Source organism: Mirounga leonina, unplaced genomic scaffold (genome assembly GCF_011800145.1).
Source record: "Mirounga leonina isolate KUSES-001 unplaced genomic scaffold, KU_Mleo_1.0 Mir_201, whole genome shotgun sequence".
NCBI classification, from domain to species: Eukaryota; Metazoa; Chordata; class Mammalia; order Carnivora; family Phocidae; genus Mirounga; species Mirounga leonina.
The window spans coordinates 21,651,196-21,665,646 of NW_023270504.1; the positions used below are offsets into that span (position 1 = coordinate 21,651,196).

Below are 14,451 nucleotides of genomic sequence, written 5' to 3' on the forward strand. Positions count from 1 at the left end.
TGTAAAGGTGCATTAGTGCTATTTGATAAATGTAGGCATATGAGCTTGAGACCATGGGATTCCTCCTGGAAGGAACAAGTTCTTGTCTGAGTTCGGCAGTAGGCATGCTTCGTTCCTACTCTCTCTCTCTCGAATAATCTTTGTTGAGGTGTTATGATGGCATTTAGATTAGTTTTCTTTATATAAATGAAGGAGTTAAGAGTTCTGACCTTCTTGAATCTCCAGCCTGAGGTTTTCAACACCAACTGCCATGTTGTATATTTACATGTGTGTCTTTCAGAAAAGAGGAAGAGGAGGGGCCCCTTTCCATCCGCACTTAGAAATTTCTTACCCCCCCGGGAAGATGGTGCCTTCAAATTGAGAAATGTTACAGTATATGTCAATGCTATGTAGTTACTTCTCAGATACACTGCACCTTTCAAATTTATCCTTTAAATCAGGTACATGTTGAGCCCTAGGTTTGTGCCAAGCATTATTCTGGTGGCTAGGAGGGAACAAACCAACAAAAGACTCTAGTCCCAGTGAGCTTGCATTTTAGTGAGTGAATATGGAGAATAAACAAATATGTAAACAAGTGTGAAATGTAATGTCAGAGGGCAATAAATATTATAAAAGAAAAAACATGGTAAAGGGATAAAGATTGGCATAATTGCAGGAGGTACATTTATTTTAAATGGGGGGGGCGGTCTCTAAATGATAACAGAATATATAAATGGATTCATGAGGTGGGAGATCAATAACCGTTTGAATTTCTAGAGAGAAGAACATTCAAAGCAGGGAGAGCAGATGCAAAGACTGCAGGGAGGGAACGTGTGTACTTGGCCTGTTTAAGAAATGGCAAGCAAGGGAAAGGATTGTTCAAGAACTTGTATTGCCTTGCAAGTTCAAAAAAAACCAAAGTTGCACAAGGCAAAAAATATTCAAAGGTATAAAGTATTTTATGAAGAAATGTCATCTTAGCTCTGATTTCCTTAAGGCAACCAGGTAGTATGTTTTTTTTAAAAAAAGATCTATTTCAAATCTTTTACGTTCATGGGGGTTTGTGTGTGTTTGGCAAACTGATGCAACTCAGGGAGGGGGAAGGGGTTTTAACTGTTATTCTAACAACAAACATTAGATCTGTTTTTAAAATGCCATGGGTAAGTTTACTGCCCAGCTGGTGTTCTAAGTGCCCCCCACCCCTTCCTGCTCATTTTAAACAATTTTATTGTGGAGTCTTTCAAACTTTTTTTTGAATGTCTTAACACTATATACACTGGCATTGACATTTTTTGCCCATCTAATTATCTTTATTGTTACTCCATTATCAAGCGTAGGTAGAGTCCTCTCATCATTTGTACCGGCTGCACAACATTTCAGTTATATAGCTGTCCATAATTTTGTCAGCCCACTTACTGGATATTGAGGCTTTTTTAAAAATTGCAATTATAAACACTTTATGTCATAGTTCCAACATCCTTACCTCTAAATACTATCCATCTGTTTCCAGGTTTACTGTTAATCTATTTCTAGAGAAAAAACAATAACACAATGCATGCAAAGAGTTGGGGGGAAAATCTTTGGTAGTGGGTATAAGTATAATCCTAAAACACTGGTTTGAAGGTACAGAAGAAAGAATTGGATTTGATGTGAGGATGGGCCCGAAATAAGTTTTTTGTTGTTGTTTTCCTTTTACAGCAAGGGATCAGGGACTTGAATTGCTTTATCAAGATACAGAGGCTATCTGGGTGGGAACATAGCTGGAGATTAACTAGAAGGCTGTCATCTGCTGATCACACATTAGCTGTGATTGGTTAGTAAGCTCGTGAATTTTGCATGTGTGATGGAACAGCACCTGTAGAGAAAACCTACAGAACTCGAAATATTTGCATGCCTACTATTTGCCAAGAGGGATGCTTGGTGCTCTTGTATCACAAATAGCTCAACTGACAACAGTATTCTAAGGGGCTCCTGCATTGCAAAGGTGCAATTTTTCAAAGTACTTTAGCTCTTGGTGGAATGGAAAAATGTATTTAAACACAAATACTTTGAGATTTTGAAGTAATAAAGTTCTTTAAATCTTAGAGCTGATGCAGATTGAAACTTCTGGGAAGCTAGTACTTGGTTTCAGTTGAAAAGAGGAGAAAATAAATGTAATCTCTTGACTCCAGAGGAGTGATTTGGTATATCATGGCATAGATGTCTTTCTTGTTTAATAGAAGTCTAGAAAGGAAACAGGCTGTTATAAATCTCTAAAAACTAGGTAATCTTGTTCAGCAAAGGTGATACTATATTAGTTTTGTCATTTTCTTAGGGTGAAAGCATTTCATCTGACAATCTAGCTCCAGAACCACCCAGATTTTCACAAAGGGATGGCAAGCTGTAATGGAGCTGAAGTCCACACTGGTAACGTGACAGAGGTTGCTTAGCTTGTCGATCCCTCCCCACACTTCTGTGTTTTGCCCAGTATTCTATTAAGAGGGCTGTAGAATGGAGGCGTGTGATAGAAGAGATGAGAAATCACTCTATGTTATTACCATAGTTTTTTTTCGTGCATTGATCTCACTGTTTAATTCAAAGGGGACTTCATATGTGGGGTTCAAAATGACTCTTGAGCCTACTGCATGGACATGGCACCATGGGTAAAAGTCCCTTTGATCAGTTGAGAACAGAACTTCTCAACCAATAAAATTATTGGGAATTGTGTGTGTGTGTGTGTGTGTGTGTGATTATGAAATTCCTAAACCATTTTCTAAAATGGCTGTTATGGCTGAATTGTGTCCCTCCTAAATTCACGTTGAAGTCCTAACCCCCACTACCTCAGAATGTTAACCATATTTGGAGATTAGGTCTTTGAGGAAGTGATTAAGTTAAAAGGAGGCCCTGATCCGATAGAACTGCTACTGTTACAAAATGAGGGAGATGCAGACACCGGGGGCTCACATGCACAGAGGGATGACCACATGAAGAGGCAGCGAGAGGGCAGCCGTCCGCAAGCCACAAGAGGCCTCAGGAGAAGCCAGAACTGCCATCTTGATCTTGGACTTCCGGCTCCAGAACTGTAAGAAAATAAATTTCTGTTGTTTAAGCCACTCAGTCTGTGGTGTTTTGTTGCGGCAACCTTAGCAAACTAATACATATCATTTTAATCTGCAGCAGCAATGTATGAGCGTCCCTACATCCTTGTGAGCATTTGGTATTGTCACTTTCAAAATTTGAGCTCTTCTGTGTCTGGTGATATTTATTGTGGTTTTAATCCACATTTCCCTAATAGCTGATGATGTTGAATATATTTTCCCGTGCCTGTTTGCTGTGTATTTTTCCTTTCTGGTAAAATGTCCATTCATGGCTTTTATAATTTTTTTATTGGACTTTATTTTGTTTTTGGCTTCAACTATTTAAATTTTGAGCATTCTTTATGTAATCTTGATATGAGTCTTTTGTCAACTATTTGCAAATACTCTTTCTTCAGTTTGTGAGGTGTCTTTTCATCCTCTTTAACACTGCCTTTTTTAGAGTGAAAGTTTTTCATTCTGATGATGTCTGATTTATTATTTTTTCTTTAGGGATTGTGGTATTGGTTTCATGTCTAAGAACTCTTCACCTAGCCTAAATCTTAAAGATTTTCTTCTGTTTTCCTCTCAGATAATTTTTGTATGAGATGTAAGATTTAGGGTGGGTTTCAATTTTTTGCCTATGGATTTCCAGTCATCCTAGAACCATTTCTTTTTTTTTTTTTTAAAGATTTTTTATTTATTTATTTGAGAGAGAGAATGAGAGAGAGAGAGAGAGAGCACATGAGAGGGGGGAGGGTCAGAGGGAGAAGCAGACTCCCTGCCGAGCAGGGAGCCCGACGCGGGACTCGATCCAGGGACTCCAGGATCATGACCTGAGCAGAAGGCAGTCGCTTAACCAACTGAGCCACCCAGGCGCCCTAGAACCATTTCTTGAAAAGACTATAATTCTTACTTAATTGCACTGCTTTTATACCTTTGCTAAAATCCAGTTGGCCGTACTCAATGTGGGTTTATTTCTGGGGTCTTCATTCTGTTCCATTGGTCTAGTTTGTCTATCCCTCCACCAATAACACATTGTCTTGAGTACTGTAAGTCTTAAAATCAGGTAGAATGATTCCTCCCACTTTATTTTTTCAAAATTATTTTAGCTATTCTAGTTTTTTTGCCTTTTCATGTACATTTTGGGATAAGCTTGTTGATTTCTACAAAAAGTCTTGCTGGGATTTTGATAGGAAATGTATTAAATCCGCACATCAATTTGAAGAGGATTGACATCGAGTCTTCTAATCCATGAACATGGCATGTGTCTATTTCTTCAAATCTTTGATTTTTTTCATCAGTATTTTGGTTTTTAGCATACAAGTCCTGTACATGTTTTGTTAGATCAATACCAAAGTATTTCATTTTGTTTTTAGGAATTGCAAATGGTATTGTTTTTAATATCAGCTTCCTCTTGCTCATCACTAGTATATAGAAATACAATAGATTTTTATATGTAGACCTTGTATCCTACAAATGCAATGAACTTATTTGTCAGTTCCAGGATTGATTGATTGATTGATTGATTGATTGTAGATTCTTTGGGCTTTTCTATGTTGTTAGGAACAGGATTTTCATTATATTATTTGCAAATATAGGCATTTTATTTCTTCCTCTCTAATGTGTGTCCCCTTTATTTACTTTTTTTTGCCTTACTGTACTGGCTTGCTAGGACCTCCCATACTATACTGACTAAGAATGGTGAGAGTGAATATTCTTGCCTTGTTTCCAATATTAGAGGGGGAGAGCGTTCAGTCTTTGAACATTAAGTATCATATTAGCTGTAGGTATTTTTTTAGATGCTCTCTATCAAGTTGAGGAAGATCACTCTATTCCTAGTTTGCTGGGAGCTTTTATTCTGACTGGGTGTTGAATTTTGTCTAATACTTTTTCTGCATCAGCTGATATGATCATGATTTTTTCTCTTTAGCCTGTTAGTATGGTGGATTACACTGGTTGCTTTTCAAATACTGAACCAGCCTAGTATCCCTGGAATAAATGCACTCAGTCGTGGCTGTGTTCTGAATGTTTGTATCCCTCCAAAAGTAATACATTGGGGCACCTGGGTGGCTCAGTTGGTTAAGCGACTGCCTTCGGCTCAGGTCATGATCCTGGAGTCCCGGGATCCAGTCCCGCATCGGGCTCCCTGCTCGGCAGGGAGTCTGCTTCTCCCTCTGACCCTCCTCCCTCTCATGCTCTCTGTCTCTCATTCTGTCTCAAATAAATAAATAAAATCTTTAAAAAAAAAAAAAGTAATACGTTGAAATTCTAATGCCAGTGTGATGGTATCAGGAGGTGGGGACTTTGGGAGCTGCTTAGATCATGACGGTGGAGCGTTTTTCTAAAAGAGACATCACAGAGATCTCTAGCCCATTACCTTGTATGAGGACGCAGTGGGAATAAGACACTGGCCAAAAGCCAGGAAGAGGGCCTTCACCAGAACTTGACCCTGCAGGCACCTTAATCTTGAACTCTCAACCTCCAGAATTATTGGAAATCAATTCCTAACCTACCCAGCTTGGGGTATTTTGTTATAGGATCCTGAACAGACTAAGACTCTCATACTGTATAAATTTTTAAATATAATATTAGATTTAATTTGCTAATATGTTGTTCAGGATTTTTACATTTCTGTGCATGAGGGATATTGGTATGTAGTTTTCTTTTTGTACTATTCTTCTGGTTGTGCTATCAGGGTAATACTGGCCTTATAAAATGAGCCGGGAAAGTCTCCTTCCTCTTTTATTTTCTGGAAGACAGTGTAGAGTTGTTAATTTTTCTTCAAACATTTGGTAGAATTCTTCAGTGAAACCATCTGAGTCTAGAGATTTCTTTTTTGAGAAATTTTAACTCCGAATTTAATTTAGTAGTAATGGGCCTATCCAAATTCTTTCATATTGGATGAGTTGTGGTAGTTTGTGTTTTTTGAAGAATTGGTCCGTTTTATCTAAGTCATCAAATGTATGTGTGAAGAGTTATTAAGGTATTTCTTTATTGTCCTATGTCTCCAGAAGTGGTAGTGATATGTTTCATTCCTGATATTTATAGTTTTCTTCTTTTTTCTTTTTTTGTTAGTCTCACCGGAGGCTTTCAAATTTTTTTTTTTATTTAAGATTTTATTTATTTATTTGAGAGAGAGAGAGAGACACAGATAGTGAAAGAGAGCAGCAGGAGTGTGGAGGAGAGGGAGAAGCAGGCTTCCCGCTGAGCAGGGAGCCTGATGCGGGGCTCGATCCCAGGACCCTAGGATCATGACCTGAGCCAAAGGCAGATGCTTAACTGACTGAGCCACCCAGGTGCCCCAGGTTTTCAACTTTAATGATCTTTTCAAAAACTAGCTTTTTGTTTTATTGATTTTTTTCCCTGGTTTTCTATTTTTTTATTTCATTGACTTCTCTTTATTATTTTCTTCTTTTGTCTTGCTTTGGGTTTATTTTGTTCTTATTTTTCTAACTTCTTCAGATTATTGATTTGAGACTTTTCTTGTATTTTTTTTTTTTTTTTCATGTAGGCTCCACACCCAGTGTGGAGACCAATGAGGGGCTTGAACTCATGACTCTGAGATCAAGACCTGAGCTGAGATTGAGTCACATGCTTAACGGACTGAGCCACCCAAGCATCTGCTCTCCTATTCTAATATAAGCATTTAATGCTATAAATTTCCCTCTCAGCACTGCTTTACCTGTACCTCACAAATTTCAAATGTATTTACATTTTCATACAGTTTAATGTATTTTTAAATTTCTCTTGAGACTTTCTCATTGACCCATTTAGAAGTGTGATGTTTAATTTCCAAGTTCTTAGTGATCTCTTTCTGTTATCTTTCTGATATTAATTTCTAATTTTATCCATTACAGTCAGAGTATGTACTGTGTGATTTTAATACTTTAAAATTTGTTGAGTATTATTTTGGTTTACAGCCTAAGATATAGCCTATCTTAGTGAATGTTTTATGGCTTTCTAAAAAGAATTTTGTTATTTTTGGGTAGAGTGTTCTGTAAATGTCAGCTAGATCCTGTTGATTGATGGTGTCGTTAAGTTTTTCTATATTCTTGCACGGTTGGGGGGGGTATCTAACTGTCTGGGCCCAGTGGTCTCTGTTCCATGAACATGATACTGCTAAGTTTTGGGGGAGGGGGAGACAAGAGAAATCTGGGGCCTTATACTGACTGAGTTTGTTGAAAGACCTAGTTTGAGCCAGCCCATGTGAAGCAAGGGCAAGATCTTAGCACCTCTCCCATTTTGAAACCTCTTTTGTAGACTCCTATAGACCTAACTTAAACCTATCTTAACTCCTTCAAACGTTTAAGGAATTGGGTAGGACAAAATACAAGATTATAAAAATTTTGTGGAAAAAAAACCGTAAGAAATTATGGTATCATGAACTTAGAAACTTTAAAGTTTCTTGTACAAATGAAGAATACATTAAGTACCAATGTGGTTTTTTGTTGTTTTTTTTTTGACAAAGAAAGCAGTGAGAGGGGCACCTGGGTGGCTCAGTCGGTTGAGTGTCTGCCTTCGGCTCGGGTCATGGTTCCAGGGTCCTGGAATCGAGCCCCGCATCAGGCTCCCTGCTCAGCGGGGAGCCCGCTTCTCCCTCCCCCTCTGCTGTTCCCCCTGCTTGTGTGCTCTCTCTCTGTCATATAAATAAATAAAATATATATATATAAAAAAAAGACACTGAGAGAGGGAACACAAGCAGCGGGGAGCTGGAGAGGGAGAAGCAGGCTTCCCACTGAGCAGGGAGCCCAACGCGGGACTCGATACCAGGACCCTTGGATCATGACCCGACTGAAGGCAGATGCTTAACGACTGAGCCACCCAGGTGCCCCTGAGTACCAATGTTCTTATTGCTTTAGATCTTCACAACAATCATGGCTAGTTTTTTTGTTGTTGTTGTTTTGTTTTGTTTTGGTTTTTTTAAGTAGGCTCCATGCCTAAGGTGGGTCTTGAACTCTTGAGCCTGAGATCAAGAGTGACATGCTCTACTGACTGAACCAGTCAGATGCCCCCTGGCTAGCACATTTTGTTGCCATTTAGTAAGTAAGGGCGTTGTGGATCCAGGTAACACAAGTTTATTATAAGGCTCAAACCCACAGAAATAGAGGCCATAGGGAGAAAAGCCTGGAAATGAGTAGATCTAGGTTCAAGTCCAAATCTTTCACAATTTTTAACCTCAAGATACTCAACATCATGGTCTCAATGTCTTTGCCTGAAAGGAAAGGATTGTAGCAATTATTTTTTTTTAAAGATTTTATTTATTTATTAGAGAGAGAGAGATTGAGAGAACAGGTGGGAGGAGGGGCAGAGAGAGAAGCAGACTCCCTGCGAGCCCAACGTGGGATTTGACCCCAGGACCGTGAGATCATGACCTGAGCTGAAGGCAGACGCTTAACCAACTGAGCTACCCAGGTGCCCTGAATCAGTGGTTTTCAACTGGTGGTCAGAGTGAAGTCATTTCAGAATTATCCTCAGCCTTCCCTCCACTCTAATATGCCATTGTCCTTTGTGTGTTACTCTGTCAAGGTCACACCTAGGCATGGCACCATAATTTCTTACGTTTTTTTTTCTGGAGCTAATTTATATAGCTCTCACTAAAGTAACCTTGGTACCAAGCATTGTAAATATATTATCTTCTACCTTTACTGCAAGACATACTACTTCCCTTTTACTGATGTGGAAACCAGTGGCTCTGAAAAATTAGTATGCTTGCATTCCTCGGGGTAATTAATGTGAGCTGCTGTAACAACCAATCTTAAATTTCTGTGGCTTAATAGAATACTTTTTTTTTTCTTACAGACATGTTTGGTTAGGTGGCTCCCCTGGGCAGTTTTCCTTCCAGGGGCTACTTAGGAATAATCTTCCATTCTGTGGCTCTGTCATCTTGAATGTGTGCTCTCAGCTTGTCCTGCTGCCATCCAGCCAGTAGATGGGGCAATGAGACAGCAAGTCTGTTTCAGACTATGAAGGACGTATTGCTAATGCTCATAGTCCATGGGCAAGAGATAGTTACATGGCAGTACCTAGATTTAAGGGGGCCGAGCAAGCCCTTAATTGCACCTGGAGAGAAGAAATAAGTTAAGTGAGCAGAATCTCCCACAGTCTGCCACAATTCCAAAGCATGAAGTGTTAAGAGGTGAATCTGGGTTTCATTCACGGTCTGATTGGCTCTAGGATCTATGTTTTTCTCTTTATGCCACATTGTAGTGCAAGGCAAAGGAAGGACCTACAAAAAGACTAGTCCGTTCTTCATGCTGCACTTGGTAGGGGCATGGTCATGATGAAACCAGGTCCTCAGCTTTGCTCACTTATAAACTTTCTATTTGTTAGCTCACCAAGGATTGTTTATTGCTATGTTTACAAAAAATGATTGGTTAGAAATGACATCTTAATAATATAAACTTGAACTCACAACCCCAAGATCAAGAGTCGCACACTCTACCAACTGAGCCAGCCAGGTGCCTTATGAGGTATGTAGAAATTTTTTAATAGTTTTTTTTTTTTTTAAATCAACTTGCAGTTGACCATGTCTCAATAATATAGCCAGAAAAGTGTAAGTCAGAGATTGATTCAGGATTATCTTTAATGTTTTGCCTGAAGAGGGCTGAAATAAATAAGATATAATTAAAAAAAATAAGTGTACAACCCATCACAGATTGCACAGAGGTTAATAATAATCTAGATTGTTATTATCAATAGTATCAGATAATAATATGGCAGTTAACAGTTATATAGTGCTTTTGATTTTTGAATACTTTCAAGTATATTTTCTTACATGAACTACTCAACAACCTGATGAGATAGATATTTTTCACCTCCATTTTACAAATAAATTGCAGGTTAGTGAAGCTAACTTAGTATGAGGAATAATTTTCTAGTTAGCAGAGCTGTTATGGATGGAATGAGGGGCCTGGTAGCAGCTCCTCATATTGAGGAAGTTTAGACAGAACTGGATGAATACCTGCCAGAGATGTCCTGTGGGAAAGGCATCAGTGGGCAAGAATTTGGAGCAGAGGAGTTTTTTGTGTTCAAGGGTTAGGGAATCATGGGATGCAAAACTTGACAAAAACTTGGAGCTAATTTACTCCATCCTCTTCATTTCATGAATGAGAAAACTGAGACCCAGAAAAGTCAACCTGTCTTAGTTGGCATAAGCTGCGGAAACTAGCTGTAGGTCACTGATCTCTAAACTACACTGAATGATTCTATGAGAATCTTGGGAATCTTGGGAGAAAAAGGCAAGGAAGAAATAAGTGGAGCATATGGTTGGCATAATGCCTCAAATCATCACATTTTCCCCCATGGGGAATATGAATACTCTTTCCCAGAATAAAAGTGGTTGGCAAGTGAGATACTCCTTTTGTGGTCAACAACACTTATGATCTCTCACTATTTGCAGGAAACAGTACAAAGAGGTATGAGATATGGACCTTATGCTAAAGTCTCGTCCAAGGAATGTGTGGTAGGCATAAAAACTGCCCCCCCCCACCCAGAGTTCATAATCTAATCCTCAGAAGCTGTGATTATGTCATCTTCCACAACAGAAGGGACTCTACAGATGTGACTAAGATTATAGACTTTTTAGATGGGAAATTGTCCTGTGGGCCCAATCTAAACAAAACATGAGTCCTTACAAGTAAAGAACTTTCTCAATTGTGGTCAGAGACAGAGAGATAATGATAGAATAGGGGTCAGAGAAACACACATGTGATGTGGGAAGGACTAGACTGGCCATTGCTGGCTCAACTGAGAAATGTGGGAGGTCTAGAAGTTGGGAAAGCCAAGGAAACAGATTTTCTGTAAAAGCCTCCAGAAAGGAACACAGCCCTGCCAATACCTTGATGTTAGCCTAGAGAGATGAGTGTTCCACTTCTGGCCTAGAGAACTGTAAAATAATTTTGTATTGTGTTAGCCACTGGGTTTGTGGTAATTTGCTGCCTCAGCAACAGAAAAAGAAACAATGTATACATGCAAAGTTAAATACCCATAATCCACATTCCCTAGGACACACCAACCTGGGTTAAACATGAGGTCATACTGATACGTTCTTTTGGTCTTTGTCTTTCGTTAGTTGCAGGACCTCAGAATTATTTCAAAAACCAGTTCCTCAACTGGCCCTGGGAGTCCTCAGGGCAGTGGAATACCTTGTAAATTTTCGCCATTCCAAATCCCGGCTCCTACGTGGAGTCTACCAGTTTCCTTCTCTGCCTTAGATTCACTCTGCTGATGTCTACTGTCCTTTCGAGCCCTGAGAAGCCCCAGTTAGGTGCCAGGCATTGCTGCAGAGACTCTATTGCTGACTCCATTTACAGCCTCCCGTCAGGATCGCTCTGTTTCTCTGTGCGGCCAAGCCTTCCAGGTAGGCTTCAGCATCCTGCTGCCCTCCCATGGTGAAGCTGGGCTGCATTTTCAGATAAAGTCGGAGAATCTGTCTGCCTCACTTCTGTGTTAAATGCCTTTGAAACAGTTCCAAAGCAACACTACCCAGGTTCTAATATAGTTTGTTGATGTTGTTGCTTTGTGAAATAACTCTACTAGTTACAGTTACAGTCTCCTTTCCTTAGGACTCAGTTGTAAGTCCTGCCCCGACTCTCTTTTTCCTTATAATTAATGATTTCCCAGGGGTTTCTCCAGGCCTCACGTAAATAGATTTCAGGAGTATCCACCGCACCAGATTCCAAGCAGGGATCCCTCACAAGTGCAGGAATCGCACAAGAGAGAATGTGCTAAGTAACACATGAACGGATGGCTGTTGCAGGACGTCCGAGGAGAGCAGAATATAGCGAAGGCACGTCTGGAGTAAACTGCAGAATGAAGTCTCCGGTGGATATTTCAGTGTAAATTCCTACAGTTCAACACTTCACATGAGCAGAGCAGATAATGAGCACTCAAACCAACGCTTAATGAATTAATTGTGGGGCAGAAATAACCACCTGGCAGGAATGGTGGGACGGAAGCATTGCTGAAAATGAGTCAGAGGGCCAGACATTTGAGAAAGAGGCAATAATTGAAATTATAAGGGAATGAACACTTGGAGAGAAAAAAAGAAGTAACAGATATCTAGCCACTATTCATGAGTATAAACGTGAGACCTTCTGTTTATACCTTGTTTAGCTAGCACTGTATCTAGTATGTACTTAGGTGTTTCTGTGTCTGAGCATTGCTATTTCCAGAATTTTCTCTATCTCAGAAATTTAAAAAATTTTCATCTTTTATTTGAATTGCTCAATAAAATTGGAGAGTAAATTCTGGCCTCTTCCTCTTTATTATATTTTGCTTTTTAAAAAAATCCCTATGTCCTAGAGGTTATAACTTCTATCACTGTAATAGTTCCTTCACAGTAATGAGATTTTTAAACAAAATTCTGTAAATTAGAATGGGGATGGAGCAGTCTAATAGGGTGCTGCACGAATTACAAATATGAGCAAGCTACAGCCTCTGCCTCAGGAGATTCTGATGCTTGGGAAAGCAGAGCAGGAGATTGCATAATATGAGGCTCAGATCAGTTCACTCGGCTTTTATTAATCAATCATGACCTAAAAGATGGGAAGAACAGTTGGCTGATGAGATTTCATCCTTTTTTAAAAAAATTAATGTAATATTCATATAACAAAGTTACCCATTAACCATTTTAAATGTGCAATTCAGTGACATTTAGTATAGTTCATCTAATTTTTAAAAAAAGATTTTATTTATTTATTTGACAGAGAGAGGGAGAGACAGAGAGAGCACAAGCAGGGGGGGAACAACAGAGGGAGAGGGAGAGGGAGAAGCAGGCTCCTCGCTGAGCAGAGGGAGCCCGACTCGGGACTCGATCCCAAGACCCCAGGATCATGACCTGAGCCGAAGGCAGTCACTTAACTAACTGACCCAACCAGGTGCCCCAGTTCATCCAATTTTAAAAGAGCTCTGAAGGAAGAAAAATTTCAATAGAGAAGGCTCTAGAGAATTAAAGTACCTCAGTCTCTAAATACTCCGCATTACACTGTGCCCCAATTCTTTCTGTTCTAAATAGGTGCTTCTTTGGTATGCTATCAGTGCTGAGCAAACTGGTCCCCTATTTAAGTTATCTGTGACCCGCATTTCTTTAATAGAACTTGTATTAAGTGTTAGTATCTAATATGGAGTTCTTTCAGCCCTGTATTTTCTTCCGTGTTTCCTCTGATTGTAAATTCCATGTGGGCAGGTAATAGACCTACTTTTGTTTATGCTATAACCCTAGAGGAGAGCCCAGAATGTATTTAGAAAGCATATGTTAATGACTGATTACCTACTACTGATACTTTTATTTCCATTTATTCCTTAGCGATTCCCCAGCAAAGCCTGGAGGTTGCGATTATCCCAGGAGAGGACTCATCAAGCTAAATCCTGATCAAATCCGGACCTTTTAGAGCACCGATGAAGGCTGCTGCTATAAGGTCGGGCATGAGGTGGCGCTGTTGCGCTTTATAATGACTTTCCATTTTTCACTTGGACTCAAGTCTCCTTTATACCTGACCATGTAGCAATCACTAGAGGAGGAACTCAGTAAGTAGATCGGTAACAGGTGCAGCTTTTACAGTTTCAGCAGAGGTTTCCTGCTGGCTAGTGTGTGGTGAGTCCCGGAAGCCTCCGTCCCCACAGACTTCCCTTTGTGGGGAGCCCGCCCAAACTCCATCCTTTGCTGGCAGCCACGCCCCACCAGTGGGAAGGAGGGACTGAAAAGCATTTCCTTGAGGCCAGCTCGCCTTGTCGTATCCAAAGCGATCATTTTTTACCCTCTGGCTGAGCCAGTTGCACCTGAAATCAGAGTGGCCGGAGGAGGGACACGGTAGTGAACTGGGGTTGGGGGGCAGGAAGGGTGGGCGCCGGATGGCAGGGATGCAGCTAGGGGTGGACCTGGACGTTTGGGAAGAAAAGAGTGAGGACCAGAGTGGGACGGTTGTGAGCGGCGGTTCGAATTTTATGTGAACGAACAATAATCACCAGGTGAATGAACCTGTATTTCTTTGGAAGGAACATCTTACGGGTTTTGTCTTTTATATGTTTATGACTGTACAGTGTGATAAGCCATTCCTTCGTGACCGAATTTCTGTTTTCTTCTTAATTTGTCTTCTCTTTTTCTGTGCCTCTTTCCCTTCTCCCTGTCAACCTCGTCCCCATTTTGTCTGCTTTCTTTCCCTTTCATTTAGGTGACCGTGGCCTCTTTCTGTTAGGAATCCTCTTGCCATCTGAGTTTCTCATACATTTCAGACCAAGCTTTCTTCCTGCTACTTAGCGAGAGCCATCAGCGGTTGTGGAAATCAAGCACTCAGGCTCCTGTAAGGTGCAGCACGCACACACTGAGATGCACCTGAGAACCGTGCCCTCCACCTGACTGACCCTCCTCAGTACTCCTCCCCCCCCCCCCCCCCCCCCCCCCCCCCCCCCCCCCCCC

At 40.4% G+C, this 14,451-nt stretch overlaps 1 protein-coding gene across 2 annotated transcripts in view; it reads left to right on the forward strand.

Annotated features, from left to right (window-relative positions):
* The first annotated feature begins 7 nt into the window (after positions 1-7).
* The window catches only part of STYK1 (serine/threonine/tyrosine kinase 1), a 53,875-nt gene continuing 39,431 nt past the window's right edge, over positions 8-14,451 (forward strand). Inside the window, exons 1-2 of one of the 2 annotated variants that reach the window (XM_035028216.1) lie at positions 8-3,040; positions 13,342-13,453. The gene's annotated coding sequence lies outside the window, so the exon portion shown is untranslated. Of the gene's footprint in view, positions 3,041-12,848; positions 13,454-14,451 lie in introns of those variants that run through there. The other variant, XM_035028215.1, reaches the window with a different exon arrangement.